Below are 18,690 nucleotides of genomic sequence, written 5' to 3'. Positions count from 1 at the left end.
CTGGGAGACTCCTGGCAAAACCAGAAGGGTAAGCAACCCTACCCCTCAGTCCTGCCCCCAGTCAGTCAGATCAACTCCTCATCATTCGCTCCTGTCCCTCCCCCTCTCCAGTGAGTCCTGCCCCTTGTCAGACCCAGCCTACTCCTTCAGTGAGACCCCTGTATCATTTACTCCTCCCCCTGACCAGTCAGTCTTGCCCCATAGCCAGTGAGATCCACCCCATCATTCACTCCTGCCCCTGCCCTGCCTCATCCCCCAATCAGTTCTATTCTCCCCCATAGTCACTACCACCCACCAACAAATCTTGCCCTCCCCTAATCAGTCAGTCCTGCCCCTCCCTCAGTCAGATCTAGCTCAGCTTTCACTCATGCCCCTCACCCACTCAGACCTACCTCCAAGTCAGATGGACCTGCCCTTCCTGTCCCCTCAATCAGGGGCGGCTCTAGGATTTGCGCTGCCCCAAGCAGGGCAGCACGATGCGGGGGGCGCTCTGGCGGTCGCCGGTCCCGCGGCTCCGGTGGACCTCCCGCAGGCATGCCTGTGGATGCTCCACCGGAGCCGCGGGACCAGTGGACCCTCCGCAGGCACGTCTGCAGGAGATCCACCGGAGCCACCTGCCGCCCTCCCGCAGGACGCCGCCCCAAGCGCGCGCTTGGGTCTGGAGCCGGCCCTGCCCTCAATAGATGGGCCTTCATTGTAGGGTTGCCAGTTTTGGTTGGCTGTATTCCTGGAGATTTCATCACATGACATCATCTTTAAGTCCTGGAGACTCCAGACCAGCGGTGGGCAAATTTTTTGGCCTGAGGGCCATGTTGGGGAATAGAAATTGTATGGTGGGCCATGATTGCTCACAAAATTGGGGGTGGGGTGCAGGAGGGGTTGAAAGTTCCAGCTGGGGGTGTGGGCTCTGGGGTGTGGCTGGGGATGAGGAGTTTGGGGTGTAGGAGGGTGCTCTGGGCTGGGACCGAGGAGTTTGGCGGGCAGGCGAGAGATCAGAGCTGGGGCAGGGGTGCAGGAAGGGTTGAAGGTTCCAGCTGGGGGTGCGGGCTCGGGTGGGGCTGGGGATGAGGAGTTTGGGGTGTAGGAGGGTGCTCTGGGCTGGGACCGAGGCGTTTGGAGGGCAGGAGGGGGATCTTAGTTTAAACTTTTTTTTTATTACTGTCATTTGCAATATGGAATTAGATGAAGACCTTTTAATAACATATTTGGGGGAGGAGGAGGAAGGGCCTGATCAGTTCTCATTAAGTCAATGGCAAAACTCTCACTGAATTCAGTGAGGGAGCTGGATCAATCAGGCCCTACAAAATCTGCATCTTTTTCTGCTTTCAGCAATACCAGTTCTCTCCCTTAGGTGGCAGGGATCCTTTGTTGTAGTGTTCAATGAATTTCAAAAAGAAGGCTGACAATAGAACTTTGGTTTAAATAAGCCCAAAATGTCTTCTAATAGAATCAGAATAAATATGCCATTTATGGAAGGAATGCAAAAAGAATTTAAATTAAATCTATGGAGGCAGTTCCCTTATGTTATCCAGTGCTTCAGTGTAACAACAGCAGAAACAAGATGGAAATAGTAATTTCCTAATTATTACTTTGTAGTTGAGAATGAAATTTATGTCCATTTATAGCAGATCAGAATCTACTTTCACATTTAATATTTTTCTCTGTTACTTGAATTGGATTTTTACTATTAAAATGCTCTTTGTGAATCAAGGAACAACTTAGACCATATCTAAGCTTGTCAAGAGTATAAGCTTTAAATTGTGAAGCAATTTATTGTAAGGAGAGAAAAAAGAAGATTGTTAGTAACAAATAAAGTCCCAAATCCTCAAACTCTTCTGAATGGGCAGATCCTTCTACCTGCAAAGAACCTCATTGAAGTCAATGAGGCTCCCACACAGGGATCTACACATTCTTTAAGGCCCCAATTCAACAAATACATTAAGCACTTAACTAACTTTAAGCACATTAGTAGTCCCAGTGACTATGCTTACTTAAAGTTATGCATCTGCTTAAGTACCTTTCTATGTCAGTGCCTAAATATAGCAGATTCTTTTGAATACTGTATATTGTCTCTTGTCTAAGCTTTCAATTATGCTTCATGGAGTCACATTGCTAAACATTCAAAAGTTTTAAAAGATGTCATCAGGTTCTATTTTTGCAGAAAGTTTGTCTTCTTTTCAGTTATACATACTTTTTTCCCCAAGTGAATTTAATATTTATAGGAGGTACCAGTCTGACAGTCCTGAAACTGAAATCCTCCATGCATGGTCAGCAGCATTGCTAACTTCTCCATCAGTCAGTATGTCTCAGCTCTTAGGGTGAGAGGGTGAGTTAGTCCCTGGTCTCTCTGATGAGATTGCCAACAAGGGTGCAAATTGTGGGAATGGGATTTTGCTGTAGAACCACCTAATTTCACTGAACGCTGAAACTATATTTCAATCAGAGGATGTGTCTGAGTTACTATTACTTTACTACAATTTTGATATTTATTTTAATTTAATGGATCTGATGAAAATATGAAAGTTTGTCAACTGTGTCAAAGTGTGTTCATTTCTTGGATATACTGAATCTCAACAAACAGAGTTACTTTTGTTTTAGGTGAATACTTGCTTGTATAAATAAAAAAAAGTTTGATTTAGATAATAGAATATTTTTTTAAAAATTGAGTACTTATAAGTTAGGCACTTACACCTATGGTAGCTCCAAGTAAGGCACTTACATCAGTATTTACTGCCTATCCCACTACTGAGAATATATGAGCACTACTCTGCAGATATGATAGTGTCATTGGAGTTTGCAGGATTGAGCCCTTAGGCACTCTGATCCAGTCCCCACTGAAGTCAGTGAGTGCTTACATATGGAATAAGGTGCTTAACTTTAGGCACCAAAGTGTGAGCATTTTGGCCATAGGTTTCCTCTCCACTCACAGTTCTATCTTAATGTAAAAAATTAGGTTAAAAAGTGGACCATTAGAAGAGAAATTGGTTAAGTTTAACACTAGATGGCACTTAAACACAACTAACAAGGGCACAACAGTTTAAAATAATCGTAACACAAAAATAGTAAAATATACTGTTGTAACGTGCAGTTAATTATAGTCTCAAAATGATGTCTTGGATTGATATTACTAAACAAACATGTATAAAATGTAATTACAAACAAATGAAATAAACAGTGTAGGCCCATAATTGTAAGATATGTTTTTTGCTTGTAATAATGGTACACGCCTGCATGCAGTTTATATAGCTAGTATTTTATTTTGTCAGTTTTACTAACATTTAGTGCAGTATAGTGCAGTTTTATGTGCTTTTATTTACCAGTACCAATTTATATCATGTTATTTTTTTAAAATATTTTTTTAATGTATTTGGATTTTCAGTAAGAGTTTTGCAAAGGAAAAACCACTATAAAATGTGTTTTATAAAAACCCAGTTTAAAATCTGTTTTAAATATTAATAAATATCTTAGGTATCCCTTTCACTGGTAGCTTTTCTTTTTCCTTCCTCCTTTGCCCCTTTGGGATTGTTCACTTCTGTCACTATAGTAATTTTTAATATCTTGTTGGCTGCTAAAAATCTATCTGTCCATATGCATTTTGAAAGTGCTGTCACTTTTAAAATGTATCCAGCCTGTAGGACAATGTAGGAGCCATGGAATCCTATCATACCAGCTTGTGGCCATCACCTTGGATTCTGTCAGTTCTCCCCATCATCTGTTGGAGTGGATGAAGGTCTGTAGCAGTTCAGCAACCTGGACAAGGACTGGCCCAAGGTTAGGTGGATTATGTTGCAGTTTCTGACCAATAATAAGCAGGAGGCTGCTGTAATTTACAGCAAGAGCTGGGGATACAAGGAATGCCTACAATGCAGGAGCAGAGTAATGAGGAAACAAATCTAGGAGGTGCAAGAACTGAATCCTTGCACCTGCACTTGCCCCTTGCTTTCCAGCACACAGGGAGCCATAACCTGGCACTTAATCTCAATGTTGGAAGGGGTCACATCACATTAAAGTCAAGGTTAAGAATACTTGGCATTTTGTTTCGAGTAGAGATGTATCGTTATATTACGAAAAGAGAAATTCAGGCAGAACGTTAGGAAGATCGTTGACAGTGAAATTTTTTATGCTGTGTAATAGACTCCCAAGAGTGGTGGTGCAAATGGCTGGGAAATATAAACTAGACCGGACAAAGCACAAGACAGCCTATTGTCAGGCCAGTTCTGTATTGTCAAGGGGATGTAATATGTGGCCTAGCAGTACTTTCTATCTTTTATTTCTATGAAGTAGCTAGCTCTATTTGAGGACTAAGTGCAACCCCTGAGTAATAACATTAGGCCCATTTAGTCTTTAAAAGAAGGCTAAAAATCTACAGGCCTCAGTTGAATTTAACAGATGTACAGGTAGTAAAATGTTTTACAAGTAATTATAGAAAGTATTTACAGTAATTAACTTGGATTTAATCACTTCTCAGCATGTTAGGATTGTGAATTACAGATTTATTTCAAACAACTCCTGTTGCCTGTTTCCCCTAACCTGATCATAGGAAACATAATACAAACAAATACTTGGAAATTCTCCATTCTCTATTCATATTTTGAAGCATGTGGGATGGTGGTGATATTTGCATGCATCTTGCAAATAATGCTCAGCTTACCACTGTGGGCTAAATACTGCTTACTTTATGCCTGCGGGTAGTTAGTTTCATTGCATCCTGCAAGAGTAACCACATGCAGAAGTGACCCTTTGATTAAAATTGCCCACAAACTTCATTGATGCTTTGATCTAGTTTTTGTATGAGAATGCTAATACGCTCACATACACTTTGAATAGCTACATTAAGACCCAGATTTTAATATGCAGGATGGGTAAGGTACTACTCCACATAGAATAGGATTATACCCAACGTGAGTAAGAGTATTAGTCTGGCCCAAGAGTAACATTTAACCATTATGGAATTATGACACACAGAAACAGAAAGTACCTGGTATTTTTAAAATATGCAGCTATTCTGCTGTCCAGTGTTAATAGTTTGACTTTTACTGTAAGTGGATCTAGAAAAAATAACATTTTCACAATTCTGATGTGATCTAGTTCTAAGCAGAATTCTCAACTACTCCAGCTTCCATCTCTAGTTCTTATCTGTACGGTCCTGACCAGGAATGCTCTTTATTTCAGATGCCAATTTAGTTTTTGAATGTTATTAGGAATTTTTTCAGTCACTGAAAGAAATTACAGAGGCAACAGAGTTTCTCTTATTGTATAACACATTGACAACAAAAGTCACTGAGCTTGCAAAAAAAAGTCAGCCTCCGATAAGCCTTTTCACTAGGTTGTTCTCATGAGAGTTCAGTTTTTCATTTTAACCAAAAAAAGGTCTCTTTTTAAAGGCAGGTCAGTCAGTCTTCCTAGAAACGTTTAATAAATGATTTTTCCCCTTTCCAAACTTAGTCTTTTGTTGAATTATTTGAGTTCCCATTAAAATTTCACAAAAATGTGCCTTTTATTATATTTCCTCTAATAGATTTCTCAGACTTATACCTATAATAAATTTGTCAGTTTAGCTTCATTGAATTCTGGACTCCTAGATCCTGCCACAGCAGATTATAAATCTAAGCATTTCTAAGACCTTTCAAGTAGCTTTACCCTTTCTTTAAACACACTTTATGTACTCAGCAATTCAGTAGAAATAACCTGTCAGAGTGATTCTTCTGAGTTACTTCTTTCTGGGATAGTCTAGTGGTTTGAGCAGGGGTGTTGGAAAACCTGGGTTCTATTCCTACCTCTGCCACTGGCTGGCTGCATAGCCAGGGCCAAATCATTTATGCCAGCATTTAAAAAAGTTTTTTCTAATTGGAGATGCCCAACTTGAGACACTTAAGCAACTAAATAACTTTAAGGCTCTGGACCTAACTCCCACTGACTAAGACAAAGAGCAAAAACCAAACCTACAACATCTCACTTGTAGTATGTCCCAGTATTCATTTCAATTGGAGTTAGGCACCTAAATACCTTTATGAATTACCCCCAGTGTTTGTCCTCTTCTCTTCCTTTTAAGTTTGCCTCTAGATTATAAACTCTTCAGGACAAAGACTGTAGCTTTATCATTTGACTGTACATCAATATGCCCATTTATAGGACTAAGTAATATATAGCAATATAATACAGCAAAAATACACATTATATGACAAAGAATTTTGTCATGTTATATTGTAGGTAGGAGCATGGAGAAGAGAGAGGCAGCTGTGGCTTTAACAAGAGAGAGTATTTTATTAAAGCTGATCTGCACAACTTCCAAGTTTAGTGAATCCTACAGCTAATGCTTTCAGTGCCTTACAATCTCCTCTCCTTTAGCTTCAGAAACACTTGAAAAGCCCAGTGATATCTAACCATGCATTTTAACTGGCGAACAGAGTGGACTCCCTGAACCTCTCTGCCTGCTGAGAGAATTATTTTCTTGGCTCTCTGTTAGCCTGCAATATGCTTCTTTTTAGTTATTCATTGTGGGCTTGATTTTTCTTCCTTATTCTCTTTGACTTCAACCTTGGCCTAGTTCTTCTGCTTATTCTCCTTGACTATACACTGGACCTTTTCCTTGTTGGCTTTAATCCAGGCTTCTCGCTCTCTCTTTCTTTCTTTTTTTTTTTGCTTATAGGTGGTTGGGTTTTTTTCTCTTTGACTATATTTTGCTTGTCTCTCTTTTTCTGGGTTTAAAACAAATTACTAAAGAAAAAACAAAAAAAGTATTTTCTTTCAGCCTGGCTGGGCCATGCACCGTATGACAGGCCTTTCTCCTCCTGGGCTCCATCTCTATAATTGGTTTGCAGCTCTGTTATCTTGGTTGCAGCGGATTAGCAGGAGTCTCTCTGGACTGCTTTAACTTTTCTGTGCCTCAAGCAGTGCTGGCCCACAGTCCTTTAGAAGAGTTGGCCCGCTGGCCTCACTTGTGGCAGACCCTTGTGACTGATAGTGGGATTGTCCTCTGAACACAATATCTTCAAGAGAAGGCTAATGTGCAATACTCTTCCATATGGGCCAAAGTCTGCTCTCAGTTTTACTGGTTAAATTCAGAGTAGTATCACTGAAGTGAATATTTTAATAAACTAACAGCCTTTGAAACAACTTGAAAGCTGGAGTTCAAATTTACCTGACTTTCTGGGCCTCCAGCTATGAAGAGAGATCAACAACAAATCACATAACATAGAACTTTTACCATCGGCTTTGATTTACCTGCCAAGTCAGCCTGCTTGTGGCTGGCACAGATACAGTGTAGGTGCGATATATATATATATATATATATGTTCTATTCAAACACAGGGAGTAGAATGGGATTGCTGTTGTTGTTTTTACTGTGTGGTGAAAGTTCATTTTGGCTGCACGGAATGTATAATATAAACTAGTGTTTGCTCTGATCGCAATATGTGCTTTATATTACAAAGTCCTACATTACATTATTTGTGTTTGGCTGTTTCTCTGCACCTCTGCTCATAGCTAAAGGCTCAGAAAGGCAGGTAAATTTAAGTTGTCTTTCAAATGCTGTCAGTTTGAACTATTAAAATAACAGGAAGTTGTAACAACAGTCTCAGATTGCCCAGTTGAATATATAAGACCTTCTTGTCCGGTAGCTCTGTAAGTGATGAGAGATATGTACAGTGTTATAGAACCAAGGCCCTAACATAGCTGGATAGAGCATTAGTACCTCTGCTGATACCAATGGGGTCAACACGTGGTGTTCTTGAGCTTTATGTTTCACTCCAGAGATGACCTAGTACTGGTGATTTTCTTTGCAAAAATGAAGCAATCACCTCATTAAGGGAACATTATGATAAAAAAATTCTAAATGATGAGAAAACTATGATCCTTAGGAGTATTCATTTATTGTCCATTTAACTGTATTAGAGAGAGATTTGAGCAACAAATGACCAAATCCTTTGCTAGTGCTAATGGCGCAGAGTTCCACAGAAGTTCATGGAACTTCTTCAATTTACATCAGCTGAGGATTTGCCCAAAAGTTTTTAGCTAAAACATTAGTTGTAGTTGAAGAAAGTGAAATGACACCCATTTATATAGGCTACCAAGTAATCTGGATCTAAAATGTGGGACTGTAATATAATTCAAGGTATGAGTAATATGCACTGATCTTCACATTCAGGAGATAGGTTGTCTCTCTATGGGTGACTAATCTCTCAGAGTAATTTATGATATCATTTAAAGTCATATATGCCTAATTAAAATGCTATATATCCCGTCCCAACTAAAATATACAGCTCATAAATTTTATCTACTTTGAATTGAATTAGATTGTTATATGTAGGTTCTTTTGAAGGGAAAATTATCTCTGGCATAAAGAAGGCACAGACAAGTGAAGGAAATGGCTATCAAGTTCCTGGTCATGTACGAGGAGAGATACTGTGGTTTCTGCTCATAAGTGGTGCCAGAGAGAGTGTGGGCAAAAATTCAGCAAAGCAACCTGGCAGTAACAAGATACCACCACAAAATGTAATCCTGAATGTAATTCACCTATCTACGTAAGCATTACTTTTTAATAAAGTGATCAAGTTAAAAATATAATTTAAATGTAATCCTGATAACAAAAGGAAATGCCACCTGATTATTTATCATGTATTCCTGAAAAATAATCTGATTAGCTTTTGGCAAGTCTCCCATTATAGCTATGGCATGGAATTGTGAGCTACAGACTCATTTAAAGTCAGGATGGGGAAGAAGAACAGAAAGGAGTCAAGAGTCCATTATATATAAAGAATAGGGTGAGTGTGTATATATTTAAATAAAAAAAATTAAATTAATTTGGTTTAATACAGTTGGAATTGCAAAATTCAGGAAATATCTATGCAGACAGTCATTCCTAGTAGAACTAAGTTGAGCTCCTAGAAACCTTCTTTATAGGCTTTTAGCGACAGTCCCTAAGCTTCAATCAATCAGCCAACTCCACCTTTCCAGGGTGCCCCTTCACCTTCGCCCTTTTGGTGTGTCTCTGTGGATACTTCTACACTGCAGCCAGGAGCATGCTGCTTAGGTTGGCTAAACAGACATAGGCTGGCTGTGTTCAAGCTAGTGCACCAAAAATAGCAGTGCAGCAGAGTAGAACATGTGGCTGCTCAGGCTAGCCACATGCGTACAAACCCTCCTGGACCCCAGGGGTCTGTACTGGGACTAGTCCTATTCAATGTAGTCATAAATTGTCTGGAAAAGGGGGTAAACAATGAGGTGGCAAAATTTGCTGATGATACAAAACTATTCAAGATAGTTAAGTTCCAGGCAGACTGCAAAGAACTACAAAAGGATCTCACAAAACTGGGTGACTGGGCAACAACATGGCAGATGAAATTCAGTGTTGATAAATGCAAAGTAATGCACACTGGAAAACATAATCCCAACTATACATATAAAATGATGGGGGGTCTAAATTAGCTGTTACCACTCAAGAAAGAGATCTTGGAGTGATTGTGGATAGTTCTCTGAAAATACCCACTGAATCTGCAGTCAAAAAAGCAAACAAAATGTTGGGAATCATTAAGAAAGGGATAGCAAATAAGACAGAAAATATCATATTGCCTCTATACAAATCCATGGTTCGCCCACACCTTGAATACGGCGTGCAGTTGTGGTTGCCCCATCTCAAACAAGATATATTGGAATTGTAAAAGATTCAGAAAAGGGCAACAACATTATTAGGGGTATGGAACAGCTTCCACAAGACTGGGACTTTTCAGCTTGGAAAAGAGATGACTAAGGGGGAATATGAGAGAGGTCTATAAAATCATGACTGGTGTGGAGAAAGTAAATAAGGAAGTGTTATTTACTCCTCATAACACAAGAACTAGGGGTCACCAAACGAAATTAATAGGCAGCAGGTTTAAAACAACAAAAGGAAGTATTTCTTCACACAAGGCACAGTCAACCTGTGGAATTCCTTACCAGAGGATGTTGTGAAGGCCAAGGCTATAACATGCTTCAGAAAAGAACTAGATAAATTCCTGGAGGGTAGGCCCATCAATGGCTATTAGCCAGGATGGGCAGGGATGGTGTCCCTAGCCTCTGTTTGCCAGAAGCTGGGAATGGGTGATTGGGGATGGATCACTTGATGATTCCCTGTTCTGTTAATTTCCTCTGTAGCACCTGGCATTGGCCATTGTCAGAAGACAACAGGATACTGGGCTAGATGGACCTCTGGTCTGACCCAGTATGGCCGTTATTTTCTTGTCTGTGTAGATGTTTGCTTGCTTTAACCTGTAAATAACTCATTTATTTTTCCTTGTTAATCAATCTTTAGAAAGTTTATTACAGGATTGGCTACTGGTGTTGTCTGTGGTGTAAGATCTAGGGTAACAGTTGATCTGAGGTAAATAACCGGGCGCTTGAGACTGGAAGCGACTTGGATGTGGTGTGATTTTTGCTGTAAGTGACCTGTTATCGCTAAGTCTAGTTTGTCTGGGTGGCAAGTTAGATTGGAGAGTCTAAGGGGTCTGTCTGTGACTCCCTGGTAAGACTGGTGTAGTGGTCCAGGAATTCACATGTGTTACTGGCTTGGGGAAATCTAATTATAGAACACAGCACCCTTTTGGGGTGTCTGCCCTGTTTTTGACAGTCTGCCCTGAGGTCGGCACTTACGGTCATGAGTCACTCCAGACGGCGTGACAGCAGGGTCTGTCTTTTTGTTGTGTTCTGGCAGCACCTAGCACAATGGGGCCCTGATCCACAACTGAAGTCCCTGGGTGCTACTGAAATATGAATAATTATAATTAATAATAAATGTATTTGTCAATTAAATAAAATCGGTACCCCCTGTTTTTGAAAAATGCATGAACACCAAGTGCCATGAGATTTAAAAGTAAGACTGAGCTTTGCCTTTGACTTCACTGCGGTCAGGATTTCATGCTCAGAGGCTGCCTGAGCAGCCACATTATGTATATGCACCAAGATACTCTCGTGTCTAGAGGTGTTCCAAGGAAGGGTGTGCAATTATGGGGTCAGAATGCTAGACTCTTAAAAGTACACTTGCACTACGAACGTTTGACTAAACTGGCATCATATGCTACTTGCCCGTTAGTAAGCAAGCTGCTCCATTTCCCGCTTTGCCATCACTCTTGACCATGTCACTTCCTGGAGCAGCAAGCTCTTAACAGATGGTGCTCTCATGTATGACTGGAATGAATTAATATTCTCGCAAGTTAAAAGAGCCAGGTGAGATAACCTGGCAAGAGACATTTAAATACACAGGACTGGTTTTTAAACTGTAGACAGGTTTGATGTATAAAGCACATTAGAGAGAAATACTGTTAAGTGGCATTGTTAATAAACACAAATATAAAACCCTTATTTTTCCAAACTGTACAGCTATAGCATATACAGACATTAGAAAAAAAACCTCCACAGATGTCATTCTTGGGTACTTTTGCTAGCAGTGATTCCAGATGTGGTCAGGTATGTCATAGTGACAGTGCTTTTAGTCACAGCTTTTATAATGAAGTAGTGCAAGGCTAACAGGCTTAAAGGCCAGGAAAATGTGAAAGAGTATCATGGAAGAGGGATTGCATCCATAGGTGCTGGGCATAACTGCCATAAACGAGGGAAACAAGATATTGCGTTGTATTGGCATGGGATAAGAACACAAAAATGGTGGTATTGTCACTATGGCCCCAGTCCTGCAATCTGATCCATGCTGTTGTGTGGAGCCCATTTGGGTACGTCTACACGGCAGTTAGACATCTGCGGCTGGCCTTTCCCAGCGGACACGGGCTCACAGGGCTCGGGCTAAGGGACTGTTTGTAGACGCTTCCACCTTGCAGGGTCCTAGAATCCAGGCTCCTTCCCAAGCCTGAATAGCTACACCACCATTAAACAGCTCTAGACGTACCCTTAGACTTCAAAGACATCTATCAAGTGGTGCACTGAGTTCTATCAAGTGGTGCCATTGAGTCTACTCATGCAGATCCAAGGATCTAAACCAACCCTATGTAACCCAGGTGCCATGTTGGATACACAATATATACATTACTGATCCCCACATCTAGAAAGGAGTTTAATGCTTTGGCGAACCTGCCGCATTGATAAACCAAAATCTGAAGGATGTGGAGAGGTTAAAGGAACTGCGGATAGCCACACTGGTTAACTTGTTAGTGTTTGAGTCCTGCCCTTTTGTTTTGTAATATGGGTCAAATTTTGAATTAAGGTTAGTTTATAAGTGGTTTATAGATTATTAACAGATGTCATAAGCATGTTACAGACATGATGATTGTGAGGGGCATTCAGAAAGCTTCTATCCTGACAAAGAAAAAAACGTAATTTGCGTTCAGTTGTTTGTTTATTTTTCAATATAATCTCTTGACATCAGTGCACATGGTCCAGCTTGCTGCAGCTGGCAGTGCCCATCTTTTAGAAGTCCTTGTCCTGTATGTCCAGAAACTCAACTGCTGTGATCACCTTGTTATCATCACTGAAAATCTTCCCATGGTGGTCTTTCTTCCACTCGGGGAACAGGCAGGAGTGAGGGAGCCAAATCCAATGAATTATCTGGATGGGAAAGCAGTTGAAAGTCAAATGTGGACAATATGCTTACTGCAACCTGCAATGTGTGGGGTGAAGTGTCCTGTAGAAGCAAAACGTTCCCAAATTTCCCAGGAAATCTCAAGTTGTGCTTTCTTCTGATCAGTGCTGAACATTCTGGGAACACATCTTGCTGACAACTTTCTCATGCCCAAGTCTTCACTGAGGATGCTGTGCACTGACCCAGTGCTGATGGCCACGGTCTCAGCTATGTGCCTGACTGTTGATCTTCTGTCCATCCTGTGGACTGCATCAACTCTTTTTGGAGTGGTGGCCTCTCTGGGGCATTCCTGATCTTGGCTCATCCTCAGTGCTGATTCTCCCTCACCTAAATTCAGCAGCCCATTTTTTTACTGTGGCATATGAAGGGGCATCATCAGTTTTGCCACCGTGTCCTCATGGATTTCCTTTTGGGTCATGCCTTTCTTATGGAGGTACTTGATCACCACTCAGATTTCATTCTTCTACATTTCTCAAATCATTGGTGACTGATTCACTTCAACATGTCCTCGTACAAGTTCTGCACACATGAAATATTGGCTTCTAACGAAGAAACATATCAAAATAGCCCTACTTTGATCTGTGGAGTCTGTTGGGCCCTAGGATGTCCTTAAATAGGTCAGGCTAGAGACTTTCTGAATGAGCCCTGTAGGTGCTACACATGGTTATGAGCACATCACTAGATGTTACATCACAGTAATAAGCAATCTGTTAAATTCTGTATCCATCTATAACTATTGATTCACCATTTATGAAAACATCTATTAATCATTTATTAACTCTTTATTTATTTATTTGTAAATTGAATCTTAATATAAAGTGTGACCAAATGGGTGTATAATATAAACTCATTGCCTTAGTTATTATTGGACTTTAGTTAATACTGTATTGTCTTCCATCTCTAGCCTATGTTTGTCTGAGTCTGAGGAGGTGGATGACAAATACATAGAGTTCAAATGGGAGTAGAGATTAAGCTCTGGTTTAGTTTCTGCTCTAAAAATACATTTTTGTTTCTAAATAGACATCTCCATTTTTCATGCCGGACAATGACTATAGTGGGACCACAAAGGTGAGTTGTTGCTGCAGTGCCCAAAGTCAAAACAAAAACCTGTTTTTTGAGGTAAGCTAGGTTAGCTATAAATATAAGCTGTTATCTGTGACATACAGTAAGTGTGACTCTTTGGCAATGATTCACATCCACTGCAACAACCCCTCCCTAGGAATCAAATCACAAAACCATTTATAGCAGTTTCAGCAGGGTGTCTTAATGGTGCAGTAGGCTCCTATATGCAGTTGGTGCTTCAAGCCCACCTTGGAATGTGGTCATGGCTCAGATACCATGATTTGTGCAACTATTTTAAAGCCAAATAAACTAGTTCTTTTGAGTGACTAACTTCAGACACCTTGAAAGGGACCCGACGTTCAGAAATGCTAAGAACCGGCCCTCTGAAATTCTTGACCTTCTGAGTTCTCTCAAGCTGGACACCCAAAATAATTAATCATTCTTGAAAATGTACATTTTCAAAGGCCTACATCCATCGTAGTTATTTTTTATAATGCTCCATTTTAAAACTTATCGGTAGCCTACTTTTGTGTGTGATAAAAATAAATACAGAAATCTGCAATTAAGAGCCTTGTTTAAAAAAACAAGCTGAAATAAATAGCCATTGATTGGGGATTGTGTGGCTATTAAGTTCAGAAAGTGCACAGAAGTGCCACTGTTAAGTGATAAGGGTGACCTTACGTCAGAGGTTCTGGATTTAGTCACATCATTTCCAAACCCAGAATGATAGAGTTGACTTTGGCTTTAGACTTTTCCATATCAAAACCTGTGACCTTAGATAGACTTAGGGGAATATGAACAAGACAGTTTTGAGGAAGCTAATATTCTTTTCAGAAGTACCCATCTTTTACCACCTGAGTCAGCCCATCTATAGACAAGGAAGTTTTTACTAAGGAAACTAGTTTATCTCCTGATATTACTGACAGTAGATAGAATGAAAAGACTGTTGAGTTTTCAAAGTGCACTCATTAAATTGGAGCTAATATCCAAGATTAAGGTTATGACTGCTGAGAATGTAACCTATTGGAATAAAATTAGTTTAACAGGCAGGGGAAAAAGTAGTCACCGTCTAGCACCCCTTTCAAGGTGGAGATTGACTATTAGTAGCTTTATTGTAGAAACCATTCTAAAGAATATAGAACTTTTATAATGGGCATCAAATTACTTGGCTGGCTGTGTTAAAAGCAAGATCTCCACGTCTGAAGCTCTATTTTGGGATTGCCAACCCATGAGAAACAAATACCATGAAATGCGACTGAGCGCAGGCAATGTAAAATGTTAACACTGCATTAAGAGACTGTATGCTTTTGTGCCCCTTGAACGCAAAAGTGTCTTTTAGAGCAAGGAATCAAACAGGAATATTCAGTATATGGAAAGTTAATGCATCACCCTTACCACGGAGGATGGTTGGGAGGTGATTTAGGAAACTCAATTAAGATTGTAGCCTCTGTAATGCAGGCAAGCTGTGGAATAACAGTGCTGATGATATTTAATCCAGTATCTAAAGATTAATATGACCTTTCTAGAGCATGTTTGTTGGACCTGCTGAGTAGGAAATAGTGAAACCGAACTTCACACTACACCTTGGCAAGGTAGCACCACATAGTCTGAAATGCAGGTATGGTGGCAGCCCCAGTATGCAGACAAAATATGGCCTAGGGATCCACAGAGAATCTATTAGGTTGACTGGAACACTGATCTTCAAAGGAAGAGATGGGATCAGGAAGTGCCTCAGATAGAAAGTCGGGGGGGGGGGAGGGGGATTGTATTGGAGGCTGAAATTCACCCCCGTACAGTGGACCGTTGCAAAGTCAATGCATCACTAAGGTCCCACTTAAGCCCATAGGACCTAAAGGCAGGAGCACAGGAACTGGGGTGATATGGCACAAATAAGACAAAACTTGGCTAGTTTTCCTTACTTGAAATCTCAAGTGTAATTTGCATAAATGTATGCCAGTTGTATTTAATTGGCTTGCCCGTTTGTATCCTAATACCTTTCTATTTGGCAAACCTTTTATATGACAACGGCTGTTTAATTTGATTTGGCTTATTGGTTGTTACATCCTTAATCTTCCTGATTTTCAGCAAAACAATGTATTTTCACCGACACACCATGAGAACTAATGATACAGTGAAGCCTTCCCTAATTCACACTAACAACTAAGAGACCCATCGTGAGTAACTGAGATTTGTGAATTAGCCAGGGGATATGCACAAAGCAAAGATGCCGCCTTACAAAAGGTACTCTGTTCATCTGACAAGTTTACTTTGAATTATTTATGATATGTCGTAACGCACTTGTAGAATGTCTCCCAGTATATTTTGTAAAAGTCACGAAGCCCGAGTCATATGAGACTTTGCTATAGCAATCCATTATTAAAGCTTTGATAAAACGTTAGAGGGCTGTTTTCTGGGCATGCATTCTGCGTAGTGCAGATTAGCAAGGTAGAGATTAATGCACTAAAACTCTTTTCCACAAGGAACCAATTTAGTATATTACTGGTGCTCCCAGATACAATAGATAACAAAACAGGCTGTTACAAAACAGACAGAAGTGCCAGGCTTGGGCCGGTTGGGAAAATATTCCTATTGTAGATATTTGTGAGCTTTTTATAATTATAGCAACCTTCATAAAAACAATTTGGAAAAATGTGGTTTTTGTTACATTTGATCATTAATAATGAACACTCTAATCTTAGATTCATAATGATGAAATACAGTACTCTGATACCATTATATATTTGAGGCAATATATTCCCATTAGGAGATTAGTAAAGTTTTCCACCTGTATACAAAATCTATATCTCGATACCAGCTAGCCTCCAGCCACGTCCTCTGAAAAAAGATTTACTTAGAGCCAATTTCACAGGCTGCAATGAATTTACAGTTTGCTAAAAGACAGGCAAAGGCACAACATATGTCAAACAGGTTCAAAGTAAGAGGTTATCTAGAAAATTGGATTTAAGTAATAAGGACACTTATTTGAAGCACTTAAATTCAGAAGGAAGATCTTTCTGTAACCTAAACTACTGAATTTTTAAGGACCTTTGTGAATGTTTTCCCCATTTATATCCTTTTTTGCAGTCTGAAGAGCTAGTATTAAGAAGCACGAGGTTACTGTCTCCACGTGTTACAAAGTCTGATCATCTTTTCTATAACCAGTAGTGGAATGTGTTTGTTAAGGTAACTATCTTAACCCTTTCCCTGCATGGCTTCTTTTCTGCATAGAACTTCCAACAATTAAAAACTAGACAGTGGAAAGTTTGGTATTTTTTAGTTGTATTTTACAATTATGCACATGATAGTTTAATAGACGGTGGGTGCCATTAAAAACTGGACACTCCTCATACACAGTAACTGTCCATTTTTCTAGTGGCATAGTCTAAAATATCTCATACTTTAAAAAACTATATTCTATAATATTTGTCTTTACATTCATACATTTTTATATCAGGGTGGATTAGGATAAAGACCAGGCAGCTGTTTTCCATATATATTCTATCTATGTGTAAGCTACCCAGTAGCCACCTGGGTGTGGGGGGAAGGAGAGAGAGAAAACAGACAACTAAATATCTCTGTCAAATAGTTACAGTCTCTTTGGAGAGACTACACTCCAGCACACACTGGATAAGCTTATTCACTCCAGTGATAGACCCAGGGTTGTGAGTTCAATCCTTGAGGGGGCCATTTAGGGAGCTGGGGCAAAAATCTGTCCAGGGATTGGTCCTGCTTTGAGCAGGGGATTGGACTAGATGACCTCCTGAGGTCCCTTCCAACCCTGATATTCTATGAAATCTCTGATAGCCACAGCTCAAAAAATGAGCCATTTATTTAATCTGCCAGTGGACAAATATATAACACAGGATAGTCAATTCCTCTTTAGAATGAGGAGCACTGGTTTTAGCTTGTTATGGAAATAATGGATACTTTCTTTTTTTGTGCTCAAACCAAGGAAATTGGAAAGATGATATGTAGCGCTTTCCACCTGTAGATCTCAAAGTATTTATTAAAAAGGAGGCTAAAATATAATTATCCCCATTTTACAGATACGGAAACAGGCAGAGAGATACAAAGTAGGTTTCTTTCTTTGATGCTCTCAGTCCATTCCCACTTATGGGACATAGCCCTTTAGTGTTCCCCTATGGAGCTGTATAACAAAGCCATGTTCCACTGGGGGGTGAGGGGTACCGGAGCACTTTTGTGCTAAGAAGATGTAATTGTCATCCATATAGGCATGTACACGCCCTTGACCAGCTCAGTTCCTTCTCCACCACTGCAGCCAGCGCTAACCGTAACCCTAACTTATGTTCCTCAGGAGGGGTGGCTAATTCACACCCCTGAGCAATGTCAACTTAAGCTGTGGTGTAGTCATAGCTGTTCAAGGTGCTAACACTAGGGGACATTATCCCGTCTCTCTAAGAGGGACTAATATGCAACTCTCAACCTAAAGGATGTTTACTTCTGGGTGGCAATAAAACCCACCCACTTCAAGCATTGCTGGGTCAGTGTGGGGACAAATCACTTCCAATTTTCTGTCCTCCTTTTTGGTCTGTGCACTGCATGGAGGCTCTTCACAAATGTCTCTTGGTAGGTGGAGCATCTCAGACTCAAGGGTATATTAGTTTATCCTTATCTAGATGACTGGTTCCTCAGAACTAGCTCCCACCAGGCTCTTTCCTCTGCAGTCAATGCTTCCTGCAATCCCCCTTCATCAGGATGGTTCTAGACTCCACTCAAGCCAGGGCCTTTCTCCCTGAAGAGAGATTCCAAAGATAGGGGAATCCCTGATCACGCTCAGGGATCAACCTGTGCAGCCAACACAGTTCTTCCTAAGATTCCTAGGTCTCATAGCCTCTTCAACCTATGTTACATGTTTTGCTTGTCTGCAAAGGAGGCCCCCTACAACAGTGGGTATTCGCTCATCACACAGCTAGTGTACACAGTCTGAAAAGGAAGCTTGGCCATGGCTCCCCAGTGTATTCCAAGGAGTATCGTTCATGCCTCCATCCCTTACTGCTACAGTCAGCTCAGATGCCTCCAACATGGGTTGGGGGTGCTCATTATCA

The 18,690-nt window shown here is 40.4% G+C and overlaps 1 long non-coding RNA gene across 1 annotated transcript in view; it reads left to right on the top strand.

Annotated features, from left to right (window-relative positions):
* The window catches only part of LOC123373933, a 56,661-nt gene that overhangs the window by 1,814 nt on the left and 36,157 nt on the right, over positions 1-18,690 (top strand). The window contains exon 2 of the long non-coding RNA XR_006580944.1: positions 13,583-13,630. This is a non-coding gene — a long non-coding RNA (uncharacterized LOC123373933). The remainder of the gene's footprint in view (positions 1-13,582; positions 13,631-18,690) is intronic.

This window comes from Mauremys mutica, chromosome 7 (genome assembly GCF_020497125.1).
Source record: "Mauremys mutica isolate MM-2020 ecotype Southern chromosome 7, ASM2049712v1, whole genome shotgun sequence".
NCBI lineage: Eukaryota > Metazoa > Chordata > Testudines > Geoemydidae > Mauremys > Mauremys mutica.
The sequence above is the reverse complement of the archived record's forward strand: the minus strand, read 5'-3'. Positions and strand labels throughout refer to the sequence as shown.